General features: G+C 30.6%; 1 pseudogene; it reads left to right on the plus strand.

Annotated features, from left to right (window-relative positions):
- LOC134700304 (uncharacterized) overlaps positions 1–16,891 on the plus strand; it is a 36,979-nt pseudogene extending 20,088 nt beyond the window's left edge.
- Positions 16,892–21,941: the final 5,050 nt, after the last annotated feature.

The raw sequence follows: 21,941 nt of genomic DNA on the forward strand, positions 1-21,941 counted from the left end.
AAATTCCCGTTTACAAAACATTGTATACTTAGAAAAACAAAGAAGTGTCTTATTTTAGGAAGAAATTACTTTAGCCGTATTTGGCACATTTTTTTTTTGGACTTTTTGATCCACAATGTTCTTCAACTTTGTCCTTGTTCGGCTCTATAACTCTTTTGAGATGAGCGTCACTGGTAAATCTAATGTAGACTGACCGCGCATCTGTCGTACTAAATTATAATCCTTGTAGCTTTGATAACTATTAACAAAAGTTTCAGGTCACAAAAACAAGAGTAAGACACCTTTCATAAACTTCTGTGCGTTCTTATGTGCAATTTAGACACAAAGGGTTTAATTTTTACAGTTTGGCTTTCCCTTCAACTAAACTTGGGCACGTTTGATTTATATCAACTCCGTTTTGACTTAATCTAGAAAGTGTATTCTATGTACCGTATTTAACCTTTTACGACATTATGTTTTTTATGACTTCAACTTTGCTTCAGAAAATGTGTGTACCTACTCAGAACTATAGCAGCAATTGTTCTATTGGCTGATAGGTTTTTTATTTTGTTAGTTTGTCTTGACCTCATCTTTTAAAATTTGACCTGTAGTTCGGTATATTTGTTGATAAAGTCCACTCACACAAATTGATTTGTTTTTTGTTCAGCGACCTGACGATTGCATTATTTACAAGTCGTATTAACACATTCTGTGGATTCATTTAAATTGTTGTTACTAATTTTCGTGGATTGCAAAAAAATCATTGATATTTGATAATGCGCATACACACCTTTTTTTATTTTATATCCTTTGTGGAAAATTATAATTTGTGGTTTGCCTGACCTACTTGACTAGTGATAAAGTAGTTCGAATACGAAGACCACTAGGGTACCGTGACCAACATTTCAAATATTCCTTATTTCGAAGAGTATAGTTAAGTTACTCGTGTATTGTCTTTTGTGTTTTTGTTTTATTTTGTTTGTTTTTAAGTGTCTTTTTGTTTTAATGATCTTTCTTTGTATTACAGTTTTATTTAGGATTATTTTTTATTTTCAACAAAAAATATGAAAAATCTGCTATTTCGTTTAAATAATTCCATGTTAAAAGCAACTAATCTGCTATATGCACAGCAGTTGATTTGTTTATATAAAGTTTAAATTTATTTGTAGAAAAAAATTTAAGCTATTTAGAAAGTACAAAAAATAACATAGTTCCAATATTTTATTAATGTACGCGTCTATAATTAAAATTAACCCATATCTTAAAGAAATTTACCTGTGATGATACACAAGTATATATGCGTTTATTTAAGTGGCAGTAATTTGTTTCTGTTATTCCGTTGTTTTCCTCTTATAGTTGATTGTTTACCTTTGCTTAATTTTGCAACCTAAGCATTTTGATGTTTACTTTTGAACAAATGTAGACTTCTGTTTAATTGAAACGGTAGTCATTTCGTAATTTTCTATAAAAACAAAAGAACGGATGCAATATGTGTAAATGGATTAGTTTACTAATCTGCATCACCTGATATAATTTCTAATATTTGTTGAGGTTTGTCTTCAACATCCAATATTTTTTTATGTAAAAAGTATAATCACACCTTATGTTAAAATCCTGGATTTTGATTGGTTGATAGCCAGTGTATTTTTCACCAATTTGCTGTTATCAAATTAAAATCGTTCATTTGTTAATGCCGCCGTGGTATTTGCCAAAAGGATATGCCCTGTTTACCCTCTATGTCCTGGTATTTGCCAAAACATCTTCTATGCGATTGAACGCTTGTAGTGTCACGATCGTCAACGCGTTTTTAAGCATTAACATTCGGTGAAATCAAACAGATGTAGCATGTTTTTAGGGTATTTGCGAAAAACACCAGACTTGAGAATGAATTTATCTCGCCTTACGGCTCGCGAAATTTAACATTCTCTCGACTGGTATTTTTCGCAAATACCCCTCCTTAACATGATTTATCTGTTTAAAATGACAAAAATACTGAACTTTGGAGGTAATTCAAAATTTGATGTATCCATCCAAACGGTAAAGTCAAATAATAAAACACATCAAACAAATAAACAACTGTTATATTTATGACTAGATTTTGAGTATTGTTGTTTGTCTCTATAAAAACACTTATATAAAAGTATAGCTATCTACATAACAAAAAGAAAATCACAAAAATACTAATAAACTCCAAGGAATATTTAAATCAGATTGTATCTCATCAAATGCCAAAATCAAAATTTAAAACGCATCAACGAAGAGATTACTTTCTCTCATAATCCTGACTTAGTATTTTGGGAATTTTCTTAGGAGGAAAATACTGAATTGATCCTTGTTTCATAGCTAGACAAACCTCTGACTTGTATGACAGTGACATCAAATTTCATAAAATTGACAACGATGGGTAAACAAAAGCAAACAGACAGAAAAACAATGTCAAAAATTTATTTAAATTGTATAATCGAATGGAAAGTATAAAATAAATATCTGAAGATTTGTTATTCTAACACTACTGCGGGACAAAAAAACAAAACAAAACCCAAATGCATACTTAAATCATTATGTGTTTTATTTCTTACTCAAAAATATGTCACTCTTATATACTTCTGCATATTGATTTGAAAACTGCCGAGTTTTTATTAAAAAGTAGTTACATAATTTTATTAAGTTTTAGAGTAATGAGATAAAGTAAAAATTAGTATTTAAATGTATATATATATAATTTCAGTTTGCTTGTACTTAATAAACGGTCAAAATTCACCTTAAAAAGCGATATTTCGTTTGTAATATTTTTCCACACGTACAGGTAAATTCCATGCCAAACGCTTATAAGTTTTAAAAATGTTACAATCAGGGGAACTAACAATTCGAAAACAAAACGCAACAATTAAAAATATCCAACAAAGAAGTACATACATATAAATGATAGAAATACCAAACAGTGACACACGACAAAAGACAATAATTGACAACAAACAGTTTGATAAAAAAAATGTTATTTATTGAAGGAGTTTATTTATACATCATCAAGAAGTCTTGTGATGACATTCTCTGCAAAAACACTTTTATTTTTTAAGAATAAGGATTATATTAATATTTTGTTCAGGTTTAACGCAAGTCTTCCTATAAACTATTTCCTTGTACGTTTTCATCATAATCATGTTATAAATTATAACAACAAAGTCGATTTTTACCATCAAAGGGTTCAGACGTGTTATAATGTTGTCATCTGGAGTTAATTGACTTCGTGTATCATTTACCCTTTATATTTTAAGTGCATATCAATTGATCAATTAACTAAAAAAAATGTAAAGAATTAGATATGATAAGCATTGTGTATATTTGTAGAGAATCATAGAACACAGACATCCTATGATGATGCATTGATTGTTAAACTGTTTGCCTTCAGGTTTGCTAACAACTACGCATCCTGTTATTATTTAGCATTTGCCAAAGGCGTACGTATTTTCACAATCAATCCACTGTTTTTACATTGTACAGTCTTATTGTCAGCAAAGCTTAGTTGTATACAGATTTTTTTTACAAAAGTTGTGACGTCGTTAAACACAGAAATTTACCACAACAGTTTTATAAAGATTTGAAATTTGTAAATGGAAAATGTATGAAAAGATATAAAGGAAGATGTTGACCAAATGTTTGAGGAACTTCATTGTTCTTGCCCGACATTTAAATCAACGTCATATGAAATATAATGTGGTATGATAACAAATGAAACACTCTCCATCCAAGTCACCATGTATGAACATTTATATGATAACGTTCTAGATTTCAATCCCAAATAATGAATGTGGAATGTGAACACTTGTTGCAACATAATCCAATTTAAAACAACTTTATCATATATTCGTACATTTTACATATGGGCTTGGATATATGCTGTTGACTAAGCATGACATATCCCTACATTCTAAAGATTGTTCTTTTGGAAATCAGTCCAAAGACCAAATATAGACAATGTTACTGTGAACGAGTAATATTAAATCGAAAATAAAAATCACATTATTTTTTTTTTATTTCAAGGACGATTAACCGTAAAAACAAGGATTTACACTCATTAAAACAAGCGAAATTATTTTTACATTACATTGTGAAATATAGTATCTTTAAAAAATAAAACTTATTTACATTGTTTTTCGATAATTTAGAAAAGCATGTGTTAAAAGTTTTGATTTATACACATGAACCTTTCTGATATATTAAATAATTTGGCTTTAATATTAATAAAAATCTTATGGTGTTGTAACTTTTTGTATAACTATATTTGAACTTTTGAATAAACTATTGAAGTGAAATATACTTAAAATGATAATCATGCTATTATACTTTTTTTACAGAGAATATGGGAGAACGGTATCTTTGGATTGGGAGAACAATACATTGATAATTGTGAACCAAATGGAAACTGTATGTCAGATCTTTCCCTCCAGATTCTGATTATAATCAGCGGCAAACCGGTGGCTAGATTTTTCTTTGGTACTGTTCTGGTGTTAGTATTCGTATTAATGATTAATTTGAAAGCGGTTCTGTTGCCACACCGGTTTTCGGCGAATATCAAGATTATTCTATTTGACTGTTACATGCTGTCCAATATAAATTATTATTTGATAAATTAGTCAATGAATAAGCAAAGCATTACAATGTAACAAAAGATATATTTCAAATGTTTTTTATCAACAATATTTCAAAAATAGATGTTCATTCTTTTACGAATGCATTGAAATAGATGAACAAAGATCAGGCGTATGTTCCAAATTTCTGAATCAACTAGAATATCTATATGTTCATTATGTAAAACTATTCATTTTCATATAAACAAATTAGCTTATTTAAAAGGAGGAACGTGAAATACTAGGTATGTAAGAAATGAACCTTTTGTCCATAAAGATGATTTACACTTTACTCAGTGTGAAATATGAACACCCTTTTTTACAATAGTTGTTGCTGCTCTTCGATGACACTTAGGCGGGCATGTACAGCCTCAGAAACTTCTATTTTTCAACCAAAGGGATAATATTGTATTTCAGATTGTATGGCTGTCTTTCCTTCCTCCCATCTATTTGTCAATATGTGTTTCATATATAAGAAATTGTTTTGTTGATATTTAATTTATCACTTAACATAAACAAGAAAACATTTGCAATATTACTTCCAGCATAAAACAGTCTTGAACTTGTTTGTGTTGGTTGTCAAAAATAAAGGTATTGTCAGAATATGTCTTTGGAAATACCAATTGCAAATTTCAAGTACAGATGTTTGTTTGAAATTTCTGATTATATTATATTCAAGAGAATCAGCAGTGATATTTCAGTAATATTTCGGTAAATGTAGTTTAAGCATTTGAAAACTTTATGTTCTCAATGACTATTATGTTCAACCCTATCATTTGTGATATATGTGCAAAGAATTGTTTTGCATAGTTTTGATTGCTATTTTGAATTATGTAATTACTTTGATTTTTTCAAAATTGCCTGATTCTTACCAAACAAACAATGATCAAAACATATCTTTTCCTGATATTTGCTACTTAGTTTATGATTTTCTTTGGAGTCTTTAGTCGACCTGCTCGTTTTTTTTTTCTTCTTGTTGTTTTGTTTCTTGCGATAAAAGGAAATACTTAACAATAATAATATGACCTACAAATTGCTTAATTATTTTCAAATTTGTTTAACCCTAGGTGGTTCCAACGGTTTTTGAGAAAGATTCATCATTGCACTTGTATCAGAAAGGTGGGAGAAGTTCACGAAAAATTGACTTTTATCCAGAAAGAGGCTCTTACACCTCAACTTGGTGAATTCTCATTGGAAGAACATACCGAGAAAATCATACAATATGGATTCTTTATGGTTTGTAAAACATTATGTCTATCTGCGAATAATTTATCAACATGACCAATGATATGGAAGAAGTCTAATTGTTCACTTGCAACTTTCAATTTTGGTTGTCGGTTGATGAATGCAGCGGCCTTTAACTTCACAACCACTACAACAAAAATGACTGTCTAGTCACACAGTCATCGCGTACTGCTTATAAAGACTGATGTAAAATTTGCATTTAACGCAGATTCCAACATTGTATGCTTTTTCCTGGGGCCAAACACATGTTTGAACAATATTTAGTACATATATAAGGACTGCGTATAGTTTCTATTTTTTAGGTCCATTATAAGAAATCAATGAATTCTTTAAATACACAGTATATTCAAGTAATATACAGACATGAACTATATAAAATGTTTTTGGGGAAAAATAAACGAGGATAAAAAAAATATCATAATTTGAAAGCATACACCTTGAAAACAATTAGTCAGATCCTGTAATTAAGATCAACCGTATTAGAGCGTCTTCTATTTGGACAGCTACTGGACTAAGTAGGGCATATTATTATTTGAAAGTCACTGAAATTCAGCATGCCATCTGCGCAAGGGTTATATACATGCAATACACGCGAACCTATATCTATACAAGGTATCAGTTAAAATGCCCTCTTCATGAATAGACGTGGCTCAAAATCATATATCTCACACAGCAAAAATTATCCAACTGTTAAACCTCAGTTCGGAATTAGAACATCTTTTTATAAGAAACCAAATGAAATCGAATTAACAAATAACAAATAACATATTAATGCAGTGGTTGCTTTATTGATGGAAATGCAAGAATCATCAAACGAATGTTATTTCATGAAAAGCTGCATGATGATAATTCTGAAAAAAGTCGGTGCCGAAATGTTTATATATGCATATATACGTTAGTAGAAAGAATACTTGTGCGTGCTTACAGCCAAAATGATCTATTACTGCAGTATGCACAGAAGAAGCGAAGCGACATTGTATTGTTTTTTTTAGTATACATTGCCGACTTTACTAGCCTTTCAAGTTTTATTCGTGTCAATTGGCAGATATTGTCAAACACCAAAAATTGTGCAAGATCTTTCCAAACCTTCTGTCGGGAGCTTTTTTGTGACCAAAGAGTCTGGATGAATTATTTCGGAGATCTGATGTCGCCCTTTATAAAAGCACTTAAACTGCAGAATAGTGAACGTGAATATTTAACCCATGATGTCCAACTCATCTTTGTATATATAACGAAATTTGAAGAGACTTTCGTGCCAAGTGAGAGGATTAGCGCTATAAAACCAGGTTACATCCATTATTTTTCTACATTTGGAAATGCCTGTACCAAGTTAGGAATATGACAGTTGTTGATGTGTTTTGTCATTTGATTTTGCCCTGTGATTAGGGACTTTCCGATTTGATTTTCCTCTGAGTTCAGTATTTTTGTGATTTTACTTTTCACTTACTTGAACTTAATTCCCAGACATTAATATGTCACTCCACTGGCTTCATATGAACTTTGTACAGCAATGTAACTTGCAAAACCCATAATATTGTATACCTTCTTCAGTGCTGATGTTGCATGCATCATAAAAAAACAGAAAATTCATTCATCGACTCTGACGAGGTTTGTCGAGAGCCATGAAACATTTTTGATACGAAAAATACGGACGGTTTCTCTTGGTGGCATTAATGAAAAAACATAGAATGAGTACCCATTACCAATTATTTCCTATAAATCAGGCTTCAGTTCATGAACGGAATTGTGTACTCTTTTAGACTTTCATATACATGTACTAAGTATGTATAACTGTATATACTCATTTGGGATTACTGTTCTCCATAACATCTTAATATGTTATTTAATATTCATTCTTTATTGATCATATTGGAATATTAATAATTTCTTGCGTGTACTGCAAAATAAAACAAATCTTATATATGCCATTCACATTTCAGAATTTTATTTTTTTCCAGTTGTTTGCAGCAGCACTGCCGTTAGCACCACTGATTGTACTGGTCACGAATTTTATTGACAAATGGTAGGATGCCAGGCGAATGCTTTGGTGGTATAGAAGGCCATTGGCAACGATAGCACAGGATACAGGTGATATATATACATCAGTCATTAACTACATTTCTTAGTAGGTACATTATTTTATATACCTATATGGAAATATTTTCATTCATAAAAATAGGTCGTTATTTTAAGAATCAACCCGGACGATACCGTGATTAAAAGAAGTATGCTTCAATGCATACTATATAGACCAATGTGAGGTCTTTAGTTTCTGTGATAAATATGCAAACTTTAATTTACTTAACAATTTAATTCGTTTGACAGTTTAGTGTTGCCAAAGGAGCAATTTTATTTTTTAAAGTTCAATTTTTAATATTTTTTTTAGGAAAATTGCCAAAGAGCCTCATTTTAACTTAATGTGAATCTTTATCAACTATGGATCAAATATTGGGACATCATGCCAGATGAATTTCTTTGTTAAATTATGTAACACTTAAAACAAAGCCAGAGTGAACACATTCGTGCGTGAGATTTTAAAATTCTTATTGATTCACACAATATATATTGATTCGTATGACATGTACAAGATTCACGATTTCGAGCACTACCCGGGCCAGCTCTTAGCTATTTTACATTTATGTATAACTTTTAATCTATCAAAAGATAATGAAATATTCTTATATTCTGTCGATTAACATCAAGGGACTCCATTATGTGGTTGGCTTGGAGGGGGAAGAAGGGTAAATTATTATGTTATATCCTGATTATGATCTTAAAACACTGTATTGCCATTCAACAGAAAATTAATTTTAGTATTTCATTTGGTTCGATAAAATTAAAAAAAAAATATATTAATCTGCGATATAAATGTCACTGCAAATTATAAAAAAAAACCATAGCACCCCCCTTCCAATAAACTAAGTTTGTTTAAAAAATGTACTTACAAAATGACTTGTATTTTTCATACACTGTTATCGGATGGTAACAATTCATTTGTATTTAACTTATGCAGTTACATATACATATTTATGGTGTCTAGAATATGATTTAAGAGGTTTATATTTAGATTATCTAGAGAGTTTTATTTCAAATTCTAAATGAGCCGTAAGGCGTATTTAAACCTGATCCAACAAGAAATGAAATCCCATGTTAGTGTGGTTGGTAAAATTGGTTACACATGTTGCTAATCTTTTTGGATTATTTTCAATTAAGGTATATAATGCACTTTTTAAAGTTGTTCTTGTCGAAAAACGTACTTCCTAGTTTCAGGATTGCACAAAGAAAGACCTCTCTGTGCTCGGTCCTTTTTTCGATAAATTTTGACACCTCTCGTAGTGTTCTACTACAAGAAAAACCTTACAATATGCATTGTCAATAAAAGAATATAAACATTATTTCACATAAAAATATTCTAGTTTGTTACATGTAGTAAACGAAATGCTACTGTACTTTTTGTCTGTGAAAAGTAACATAAGAAACGTTAGCTTAATATGTACCTTTTAAATTTGTTGATAAAGGTATCTATTACCGCATTTTGTTATCCCCTTTAAGCAAGATTTTATCTGCGCTGTGCATGTATACCATTATGGTTTTTTTCTCATTTTTAAGCATACATTTTTTTCCTTTTACTGGTATTTTTACCCTTTAATCACTTTTTCTATTTTTTTCTATCTTGTTTTTCAAAACGGATACTTTAAACTAAATGTACAGTATTTGAATATGTGAAACTAGTGTCAATGAGATATTAGCAGAACCTTACTACAACATTTCTTTTGTAGGAATGTGGTATATAATACTAAAATTTGTTAACATTTGTGGAGTGATTTCTAATGGTTTCCTCATCGGTTTTACCTCCTCGTGGTGTAGACAGTGTGATGTTTATAAAAGGCTGTGGATAGTTGTAGGATTTGAGGTTGGTTACGTCTTAACTGATTCATATTCAAGATATTTAATTTTCAAGTTTTATAATAATATTTGACTTTTACATTACATTTTTCATTGAATAGTTTGTGCTTTCTTTATAAATAATGTCGCCTGCACTGTTAAAAAGGACATGTTTCAGATTGATTATATATATTTGCTTTTAATACTTGTTTGGTAATTTGTTTGCCTAACATCATGAACATAATATTCTTAGAAATATAAATGTGAATTATTAGAATAAAGACTTGAGCTTGCAATAAGTGGCGGGTTCAACTAATCATGTGAAAAAAAAGTTGACAATTAAAACATACTTGCAAAACGTCTTTTCTAATTAACATTACCTAGATTTTACAATCAACTTGATACATTGGCTCTTCGGAACAATATTTCAGTTTCGCATCTCACTTGCGACAGATTTTCATAGTTATATAAGATCTAAGATACCAGAATTGTCGTATAATATGTAGTTTTATCAACCTGTCTTGTTCCCGATTAAAACTTGATTAGGTTATTTCACATTCGAGTTTATTCTGAACTAATTGTGCTCATCTTTTTTTTATATATATTATTTTGATATGAGCGTCACTGGTGAGTCTTGTGTATACGAAACGCGCGTCTGGCGTACTAAAAATAGAATTCTGGTACCTTTGATACCTATTTGTTAAATCAAAAGTCATATCTGACTTCTCGATCTGATTTCTTGATCGAAAAAAACATAATCTTTTTTTAATTTGCAAGGACCTTAGACAATATGTCAACTATGTTTGTTACTAGTATCCGTAACTTCTTAATGAGGAGTGAACACATAATAATCTGATCCACTGCGGTAAAATTTAGTAGATTACAGACCATTTGTTTGCAGTCATTTCAGATAATTTCCTTCTAGGTTAATCTGTTCAGTAGTTATTATATAACACATATTTACACATCAACTTTATGCATTTTTGTCTAAAATGTCACCGACTCGTACTCATGATGAAATGACTTCAAGAACATTTTCTGAATAGATCAGGAAGTGCTGTAGTTGAATACGGCTTGACATTTTCTGAGTGCTGTATTTGAATTAATTTTTTTTTAGCATTTTCAGATTAGTGTTAAACGTAATAAATGTTTTAAATTAAACTTGATGTACTAGTGATTATTTTTTTTATTGACAAACATAATATTAAGAAATTCAACAGCATGTCGCCATTTGTAAATGTCAACTGGAATACATATTCATGTGCAAATCCAGATTATATTTACAAACTGATGACTATATTTGAAGACAATATGTTGTAGAACATTTTGAACGGAAATTCTAGTCAAGAGTCATCTAACAATAAATATATTTACGATTATTAGAATTTGTTTGGTTTAAAAATTGACTTCGTTTGACATATTTTAAAAGGATTCAATTGTACCAAAACGCTATACATTACATCGTTTATTTGTTAACATTTCAAACATAACGTTAATTGTTGTACCCTACATGTATTTTGACATAAATACCTCTGTTTGTTCACATATCGCTGTCAAAACATTGGAATTATATGAAACTGTAAACTAACTGTGTTGTCTAGCTTGCAATAAAACCCGTTGTTTGATGTGTTTAAGTTTTTGATTTTTTTTTAGTTTCCCCTTATTTGTTTTATTTTACCTTTTACATAATATTCATAATTGCTACATTAAAAAAAAGAAAAGAATACATTGTAATGTATGCGAGGCTAAAGCATGCATTATGCACATTGATATTGTTACAGATTTGCGTTTTATTTTGTTTCAGCATATAGTTCTTGCATTCAAATTATTGTTTGACTACCTTATACCAGATGTGTCTCCTGATGTCCGATTAATATCAACAAAGGTATTTCAATTATCATCTTTGTAATGCATTTGAATAACATTGACTTAAACTTTAAAAGCCATTTATATTGTTTACGCTGATTTATATACCGTTGACAGCAAACATGCAATATTCATGTTTTGCCTATTATTTCTTGTTATCCCTTAGCTTCGTATAATAAATGTTTGATATTTGTCATGTTTTATCATTTCACCGACTGAATTATAATAGGTTTAATTGCTTGACAAATTGTTATGTAAGTTTTAGATAAAATACAAAGGTAACAAAGAAATAGGCCGGTAACAATCGTTGCCGGATAGTTTTTCTGCACGAGTAGTCAGGCCAAGGACCGAGGCGATAGCCCAGGACCTTGACCTGACTTCAAGTGCAGAAAAACTATTCGGCTGGTTATTACCGGCCTGTTTCTTTTGTTACTTTAGTTTTTTATCTGGCTTGTACGACGTTTCTAGAAAGTAACAATACATTTTGCAAGAAAAACACTTGATAAACTTAGATAGGCTTCTTAGCCATAAAGCGGTAAATGTAAGTTAAAGTGTAAACACATTTTTTTTCATTTCCCTTCAATCGAAGGAATCTAATAATTTGATAACAAAAATAACAATTTCAATTAAAAGATGAATGTTGTACACATTTAAGACTTTTTTAGAATGCAACTTCGTAAAAAAGTAATATATTTAAGAAATATTTTAGTAGCATGAGTGTTAAGTAGGATAACGTTTGATTTTTATTGATGAAACGGAAAGCGGGGCTAATTCATTTTAAAATAAACAGGCTGTTATCTTTTTTTTTTATAAAAAATGCAGGATGTGCCATTCCATCCCCCATCCCTCCTTAAAAAAATCGTAAAAATCGCGCGTTTGTTGCCAAATATATGAATTTAATATTCAGTGGTGGTGGGTCCCGGGGTTGGAACAACCCTTTTTTATGATCAATGCATTTAAATGGGGACATAAAGTTGTCCCCTCCCCTGCTTTGTCCTGAATTTGGACCTGGATCCACCACTGATATGAATTCGATAACAATATAAATGTTTCAAAATTTCCTACTTCATTAGTGAATAAAATGTTTATAAAAAAATGGATTTTTTATTACTATTATATAAATTCAGGTATCTATTTTATTTTTTTTTAAATTCAATGTCTCTAGATCTGCAAGTGTTGATCAGGATTAAACATGTGCTATATTATGATCCAATCGCTGCTTACCGCCCAGAATTGATGACATTAGTTGAATGATTTTCTACTAGATTTGCCCGCTTATTTGGACGTGTATTACATGGACACTTTGTGCTTTATAGGATCAATCGTGCATTGGTGAGTTGATAGGGATTTTATCTTTTGATAAGATTTGATTTTTATTTACATTTTCCCTGCCTTATCTTTATTGACATCTACACGTCAGTATCATCATTTCTTTACTTTCAGCATTTTCCAAAATACTATTTATGTTCATATATTGAAGAAAACATTTATTGACCGAATATTTTGCTTTATAAAGGGGTGGTATGTTCTTTTTTGAGTTTATTAACTATTTACTTTTCAACTCCATCACCCAAACGTTTTTGTTTAAATAAGCACTATTCACAGTATTCGGAGAATCAGGGAATCATGCCAAACATTAATTTGTCATCTACTTGACCATAATAATTGTTTTCTCTTAAAATTTGTGATCAAAATATTATCCTTTTTAGGAGAAAATCATACCACCCCTTTTAAAGTTGAATGTCTAATCCCTTAGTGTACTGATATGAATAGTATTTTACTGGAAATGCTTGAAAAAAGATATTGATGCTTACGTAAATATTTTATTCAATAAAAAGACAGGAAATAAGTCGGTGTACCACTGAAAAGTTCAAATCTAATTGAAAGTTAAAGTGCACATGAACTCACTGATCATGCACGAGTGATTCTATTCATAAAAAGTGTCCGTGTAATAACTAAAAAGTGTCCATGTATCATCTAAAAAGAATCCGTGTAACACCCGTTAATGTACTGTTTTTCTATAGCTACGCAGGGGGGGGGGGGGGGGGGCAAAGTCGTACAAGTCAAAATATGGATGACACCATCACAGTAGTATTTAATAGAAAGCCTTCCAAAGTTTTTCAATAACTTAAATTTCATTCAAGTGTTGACAAAAGAAACAATTACAGATGACATACATGGTTAAAATAAGTTCGACAACAAAGGAATGCGTGGTGTACATCATTTGCGATAAATTGCTTTAGATTTAGGGTATTGTTAGTGTTTGTGGGGTTAACAAGTGAAAAGTGAAAAGTAAAAAGTCGAAATACAACGGAATTTCGCGAACAGGTGACATTTTTCAAAGATTCAAGTTAGATACTCTGTTATATAAAGGCATAAAGACAAGTGACCGGCGTCAATGAGTGGTAAAAGTGCACATCTTAGTCAAATAATGTATGTTTCAGATGCAATTAAATAGACTTATTTCGATTTATTTATTTTCATGATCTTTTTGACGACTTAAGGATATTTGTATTTTCATTAAATTGACAATGAAAATGGGGGAATTTGTCAAAGAGACAACAACCTGACCATAGAACAGCAGAAAGTCACCGATAAGTTTTCAATGCAGCAAGAAATTCCCGCACCCAGAGTCGTCCTTCAGCTGGCCCCTAAATAAATATATATACAAATTAGGTTAGGCTTACTAAACTCCAAATTATTAACATGATTAAAAAATATATATATTATAATGTATGTTTTTTGTCATGTTTTGAAAAAAAAAATGTAGGAACTGTGATTGAATAAGTTTTACTTCATTAAATATCAAATTCATCACTCGGATTTACAAAAAAAAATATCCAAACAATTGGAACACTAGATCATAATAATCATTATTAATAAAAATAAATGTATACACATATTAAGTAAATTATTGAAATAGAGTCTGAGTGTATGATATATCATTTGTATATTGCGTTTATTCACTGAAAGTCATCTGAGACATATCATCTTAAAATTAAATGCAGCTTTATTTTCAGCTTTAATAAACATTTGGTTTTGCTGTTCTGAATATTTCGGCAATTATTTAACCAGGAATTTCTTTATTCAGGATATGCATGACATATCGATAACAATAAAGAAAGACAAAGAACAAAACAATAGTATAAACGGTACAACTAACCCTCAAGCACAAGACAGTGAACTTCAGACAATACCAGAAGCTAACGAGATGGAACAGACACAAGTGAAAAAGCTATTTCATAGGTATTTGAATTTCATTAAGCATTTTTAAGAGTCCACTTGCCCGTGAAAAAGGTTATGTGTAGTTATGATAGATTGTCATAATTTTAATAACACCTTCAAAAGCAGGTGGAAATCCATTAATGATTTACTTATATTATCTCTTACTTTGATTTCTTTTAAGATCATTGTCGAAACAGAAGAAAAGACACAGAGTGGACCGAGAAACTACTGATGAGGAAGTATATAATAATCGCTCACGGCATCTAAGGAAAAGGAACAAGAAAAATAAACTTAATCAGCGACAGGAAGACAACGTGGATGGCAATGTTATTGTTTCATATCTTTTTGTTTTGTTCTTCTTGCTTGTTAATTCCATCTTATTGTATTTTAGAAATTGAACATCAACATAATCTAAATACCTATTTAGAATACACAGTTTCTGAAAAAAATATCTTTAACACGATATGACTGATTTAATTTAAATTTTCATTTTTGATTCACCCCTATAATACCATATTCTTTTCAACTTGTTACGTACGACATCTTGGAATTTTAAAAAAAAGTATAAAAAAAGATGATGGGCGACAAAACTGATTCTGGATAAGATTTTAATACATACTGTTACAACCTTTTATCTTTTATAGAATTGAACTACCAAATGTATATCTCTTGCCTTTATATCTATATTAGGTAGTGTTTGCCTTCGCAACATCTCTATATTTTTTAGTTTTATCGCTGATATGTATCTGTTATTTGAGTGTGTGTGTGTGTGTGTGTGAGTGTTTATTGAAGTGACCTGTATTGTTTCTCTTATACGTTTCATAATCAGTATTGACCCTTTTGTCATTAACACATTATTATTATTTTGTGATAACTGTTAATGCATTATATTTATAGATGACATTGAACACTTATCCCGTGTTAGAAAACTCTACTACCAATCTGATGCAAGATACTACACCAGTACATCAAGATAGGTAATTCATGTATACGGTGTATGCGTATATGCTTTTTACTATACCAAAGCATATCTGTTTAAAAAGTATAGATGTACTAATTGTAAATCTATCACGACAGTTAGTTATTAGTGTACTGGTATACTATCTATTTCACGATTTGTCAAATTGTTTATATGTTAAACTTTAGTACATTTAGAATCTTTCACATTAGTTCTTAGAAAGGCACAATTCATAACATATCTCATTCATATCAAATCAACATATATGAGGGAAAGAACATACATATTTCCTTTCGTTTTACTATTTGGGGTACATATCAAAAAGTATTTTTGGTATTTATATATCGTCAATTAGTTTGTGATGTGGTATGATTGATTGCCGATCAGACAACTATCCATCAGATTTCAAGAGACGTGGCTTTAAACTGTAATATGTCACTTTACTTCAACCATTTGCCAAAAAACATACTGTTATGTATGTCCCGATGGGTTCAACAAGTCAAAACAACAATCAAAAACAGTAATGTCAGACAGAAACTTACAACAATCACTCAATCAATCATATATATACATTATAAGAAAAATGTCACTCGTAAATGCTTTTTATGTAATTTTCAAATCTGATTCTAGAGAAAAATTATGAATCATAAACGCTCTGGCTGTTATTAATTAAGTTGATTGTCTGCTCTGGTTTTTTTTTATAAATGTATACTTGATCCAAAACATTTTACCAATTAGAATTGAAATTGAATTCTAGCCTTGAGATATTCAATCTCCTAATTTATAAGTCTATGATCAATCAACCAATCAAACAACGAAAAGTCTGACCTTGATGTATATTGTAGTATTTATGTCTGCTAAATTTATTACAGAACTATTGCAGAAATATGCATCAATTGATATGTATACTGTTTATTTTAACAGACAAACATGTTTCAGAGTGAAAGAACATCGGTACAGTCTCACTGTCAAAAGATCAAGAAATGAGACAATCATAGAACTTGAAGATAGCAGACACGGATCAAAACATTCCGTTCATTCCAATGCTTAAGTCGTTGTTATATCAACTGTTTGCTTATTGAAGTACAATTTTAATAAGTTTGTAACACATACAGCTTTTTCATATTTTGACTTGTTGCGATTAAAAAAAGTATGAGAATACTAAATGTCTTTAACAACTATTAGCAGTGTAAATGACATATAACTACATTGTTTAATCAGGAGGTTTATATATTGATATTTTCTAGAATCTAGAATAATATTCCAACATGTATGATTTGTAAAGGAGGGGCGAAAGATACCAGAGGGACAGTCAAACTCATAGATCAAAATTAAACTGACAACGCAATGAATGCAAAGAAAATGACAAACAAACGAATAACAGTACACAAAACACAACATTGAAAACTAAAGACTAAGCAAAACGAACCCCACCAAAAAGAAGTGATCTCAGGTGCTCCGGATGGTTATCTAGTAACCAATATAAGTTTCTAGTTATTCTGACATTGTTAAATCTTAGGCAATATAATTTTATCAATAAAAAAATACCATAAAACGACTATAAAGATTACAGTAGCAAAAACCAACTGCAGAAATAGCAGGTACTTTAAAAACAAGCAAACAGCATTAGTGTAAGAGGGTATACTGCATCTTCAGCCATATGAGTCAATACTCATTAATACATATGATACAATCGCAAAAAAGACACGGTCAGTGAAAGTACATGTAAAACGATTAAAGGGGTATCTTATACCGATAATAAATGATTCTATTAGATTAGTACACAAAACACGACATTGGTCAAATATATTAACAAAAAAGGGACATATTGAATAAGTTCAATACCGAACAAGGCACATTGAAAAGGGGGAAACTATTAATACAAATATTTTTACTTTATTAAAAAACAAAATTAATCAGAATAACGTAAATTATGAAACGTTATCAATAAACGGAACTTGTGAAAATATCTGCCATATTCCTGTTTTGGAACATGCAATTTATGACGAAAACTGTGGATTAAAAGTGTCTTTTTAGCTAGCTTAACTCCTCACTTGTGTGATAGAATTGTTTTCGTTCTAGTATTAACAGAAAGGGTTCAGCAATTCAAACATACATGATATATTAGTCATGTTAGTGTGACAGTAATTGGAAGTAAGCTTGAATTAATCAGACAATTAGGTCAACAACAACACGTTTTTGTGGTTAATAGTACATACATACTGTATAATATATACAATTTCTTTCTATAAAGTAAAACGAAGTAAATGTTAAAACGAGGGTCTCAAAATTAAAACACACTGTTAATTCTGTGTGTTCCAATTGTAACTCAGAAACATCAGCACCAGGAATGCTGAAAGTTAAATAGGGATAGATGCATCAATATCGAGTTACATCAATGATCATATGACCAAAGGAAAAAAAAAACAGCACGGTGACTTATAACGGTTAAAGAAAGGTAGAATAAAAATATGCTCACCTTTGCATGATGATCTTTTTTTTTTTTTTAAAGACAAATACAAAGTGTTAAACGTGTTTGTCTTAACATAAACTGTATGTCGCCAGCCAACTGGGCTGTGAAAAGAACATTGAAGCATACAGGTAAAAATAGTAGACCATGATAAAAATAAACATACAAAAATCGTCCAAATATGGGATTTAACTTATTAGATATTCGTGTTGTAGATTTAGAGGTATTTGTAATAGAGTTTACCCAGCGACGCGTCGCTTTATTTATCAGTTACATTTTCCTTTTACGAAGGCCAAGCTTAGCACACATTACAGTTATCTGTATTCAAATCCCACATATTGAAATAAATTCCACTATAGTAAATACTATGGTCTCGAATCACAATAAAGGAAAACGTCGACGGAGTTGTTACATCGTCTATGTCAATTACAAAATGTGACGTCATATATGTATATTCCCGATGTCAAACATTACACAAAACAATAGACATATGTAGTACTAATAGTACTAATAGTACATTTCTAATAATTCAATTATTGCAAACAGAAATTTTCTTTTTAAGGAATGCATATCAACACAAAAAAAAATCAAAATGGTGGCCTTCCTCAATTACGGACTTGTAATGTTTAAGATAACCCTTCAAATCATCCGAAAACTATAACAACGCTTTGAAGTTATGCAAACTTTTCACTATGATACATGTACGTATGATTAAACAGTATTGTAATTTAAATGTTGTTTGTTTTAGGTGTTGAATCAGTCATGTTTAAACTGGTTGAATAGTTGATCTTACTTCTTCAATTTGACAAAAGTTATGGATGTTATACGCAGGTAAGCAAAAGTGATTGAACAATAGTTTGATTTTGAATGTAACGCTTCTTCTAATTGGCTGGCAACTTTTGTCCATCAGCTCATAGACATGGTTTTGTCATTTGATCGTGACGTCATCGGTAAATTTTCCAGTATTAACTCCGAATGAAAATGTCATCTAGTATTAAATTATATGAAATAACTGTAATATTTTTGTTTGTTTGAAATAACATAAAACAAATGTGTTGCACAATAAACAATAACTTGCTTTGAGAGTAATTCAGGGTGCACCTCAAGTTGCACGCCCCGATCCCACCTTTGATGCATGTGAGTTGTAATCCTTTTCTTCCTATAAACATTCATTTTCTGTGTCGATTATGCATGCATATATACATTTGTCTTATCATCAACGTTTATCCGTAAGCAGATTTATTTTTAACGATCTATGAAAAGATTACATACAAATAATGATTAGATTACTTACAAATGTATAAAGGTGTTCATCCTATTGTACGAGAAAATCCCATATCAATTGTGTGTTTCGATTCTCAAAGACCGTAAACTCTAATTTCATGTTTAAACATATTTTCCATAATTCATATTGAAAACGCATATTTGAGAGCTTTAACCTCAATTTGCGTTATAACCTTCATTTCTATCTATATTCTGCTGTTTAAAAATTTTGAATGCAATTTGTGTTCTATAAGAGAAGGAATTCTAGTGTTTGCTTATTATTTATTTGAATCTGAGACTGGTCATATAAATAATAAGCCGTTGTTCTGTGAAAGAACTTTCCAACGACCCACAAAACTCCTTTTTAACACTGAAGTTAAATTATCTATTATAATGTAATGCGATTACGATTTTTTTTCTTTGACCAAACCGGGTTATGCATTGTGAAATCTATGACATAACCGGGTGGTAAACATTGACTAAACCGGCCAGTTCCATTTTGACATGACCCATTTCTTTCGTTCCATACTCAGAAATACAAGCATTGAGATGTTCACAATGATAAGTTTTGCAATCTCTGTCAGTCAGTATCTATATTCCCGTGAACAATTTAACGAGAAATTAAACAATTCCAAGGTAAAGTTCACTCAATTCGTCATGTTGACGTGCATTTTTACTTATTTCTCAGTTAATATGGAACGGTTGTAGAAAATATTGCAGAAATTATGTATATATATTCTTCGATATTATAAAAAAATAAGAAAATAAGGAGAAACCTATCTTTTTCTGTCTATTAGTGTTCCGTCATTGTGCCGAATGTTAGATACCATCGAGTCCGAACAAATTTTGCCGGTGTGGTTTTGACACAGTGTGTGTATAAAGGCAGGTATAATTATAGATCAAGCTGATTTGTTTACATTTTGTATACAGATGTGTGTAAATAGCGATGAAATTGATTTACATATCTATATAAATATGGCAGAGTGCTGTTGTACTCATGTTAACAGGGTTTTACATCCTTACGTACATATTGATATTCTTATACATAAAAACATAATTATTACATATGCATGTATAACTGCACTAGTTATTTCATATGAAAAACATGTGATTAGTGTCATGATCTATATATGTTGTAATGACCAACATCTATATACACATTGTTTGTTATATTTGTTTTGTGCAGAGTATATACAAATTAAGGGTATTGTATCATACACTGCCACATATTCTTTTAACGTTCTCCATAAGTATATAAAAAAGGAACATTTACAGATATTTATACAAGTACAGATAATTATGTTCAATAACTTTAATAGAGATAGTTGGATACATAAAATATTTTAAAAGGAAATAATATATGGTAACTGTCCTTGTACCTATGTCTTTGAAAATTTGCTAGAGTCAGTTTGTTTGTTGTGATATTCATCTGTAGGGGCTGTTGCTGGTGTTATTGATTCATAATGCACAATGATTTTATCAATTGAGCCTTTTAATAGATTCAGGTTTTGGCTTGTGTTTTGTTTTGTCTTTGTTGTTCTTGTCATTTTTTCCCCTGTAAACGAGAAGTAATTTCTGAAATGATGACTTTACTGACATATGTTGTTGTTTCTGTTATTGCTTCTGTATGTTGCAATGTGAATTATGAAGTAAGGGTTTTTGTGATCAAAACGATCACAAGTGTCAGTCTCTTTCCTACTTCAATCTCACTAGAATCAAATTAATCATTATCTGTATTTGCTTCATTTTCTGATGCTGGTTTACTTGGAGTTTGGTTTTCTTTTCCTTTGCTTTATGTCCTTCTATTCCACATTGGTCTCAAACACATTCGTTTTGGCATTTATCCTTTTTGTGTCCCTATTTTGGACAATTGTCCACAAGCAATATATGCATTTATGTAAACCTGCCCTTTAAAATACATTTTTGCAATGGACTAGCTTATTTTTGTGAATCTTGGTAGTGGGCCTTCCAATGCTCGATATAAAAGATTCTGCTCCAGATTGGCAGTCAGTGCGAGCGCCATCTATTTTCACTCTCTCTTTAAATAGCTTTTAACGACTACACCAATAGATTGAAAAAACGTAAAAATCATACCGTCATCAGCTGATGATGGAATGTTGGACACACGAACTCAGATGTATTCTGGCTGCTGCTCAGTAACCGGGATTATTAGGTTTTTATCTCATACTGTAAACAGTGTATTACGTATTTATACACTAGTTGTAAGAATGTGATCCCTTGTTTCTTCTCGTGTACGATAAATACGCCTCATTCCTTTGATTCATTGTAACCCTTTCATTTGGAATCTGGTTACCTCCGTACCGCTACTTTCGTAATTTCTTCATGTTTTAAGAAGTCTTTTTCATTGCTGTATCGCCGAATAAATCTGTTTCTAAAATGAATTATTATTTACTGTTGATAG

This window comes from Mytilus trossulus, unplaced genomic scaffold, assembly GCF_036588685.1.
Source record: "Mytilus trossulus isolate FHL-02 unplaced genomic scaffold, PNRI_Mtr1.1.1.hap1 h1tg000128l__unscaffolded, whole genome shotgun sequence".
NCBI classification, from domain to species: Eukaryota; Metazoa; Mollusca; class Bivalvia; order Mytilida; family Mytilidae; genus Mytilus; species Mytilus trossulus.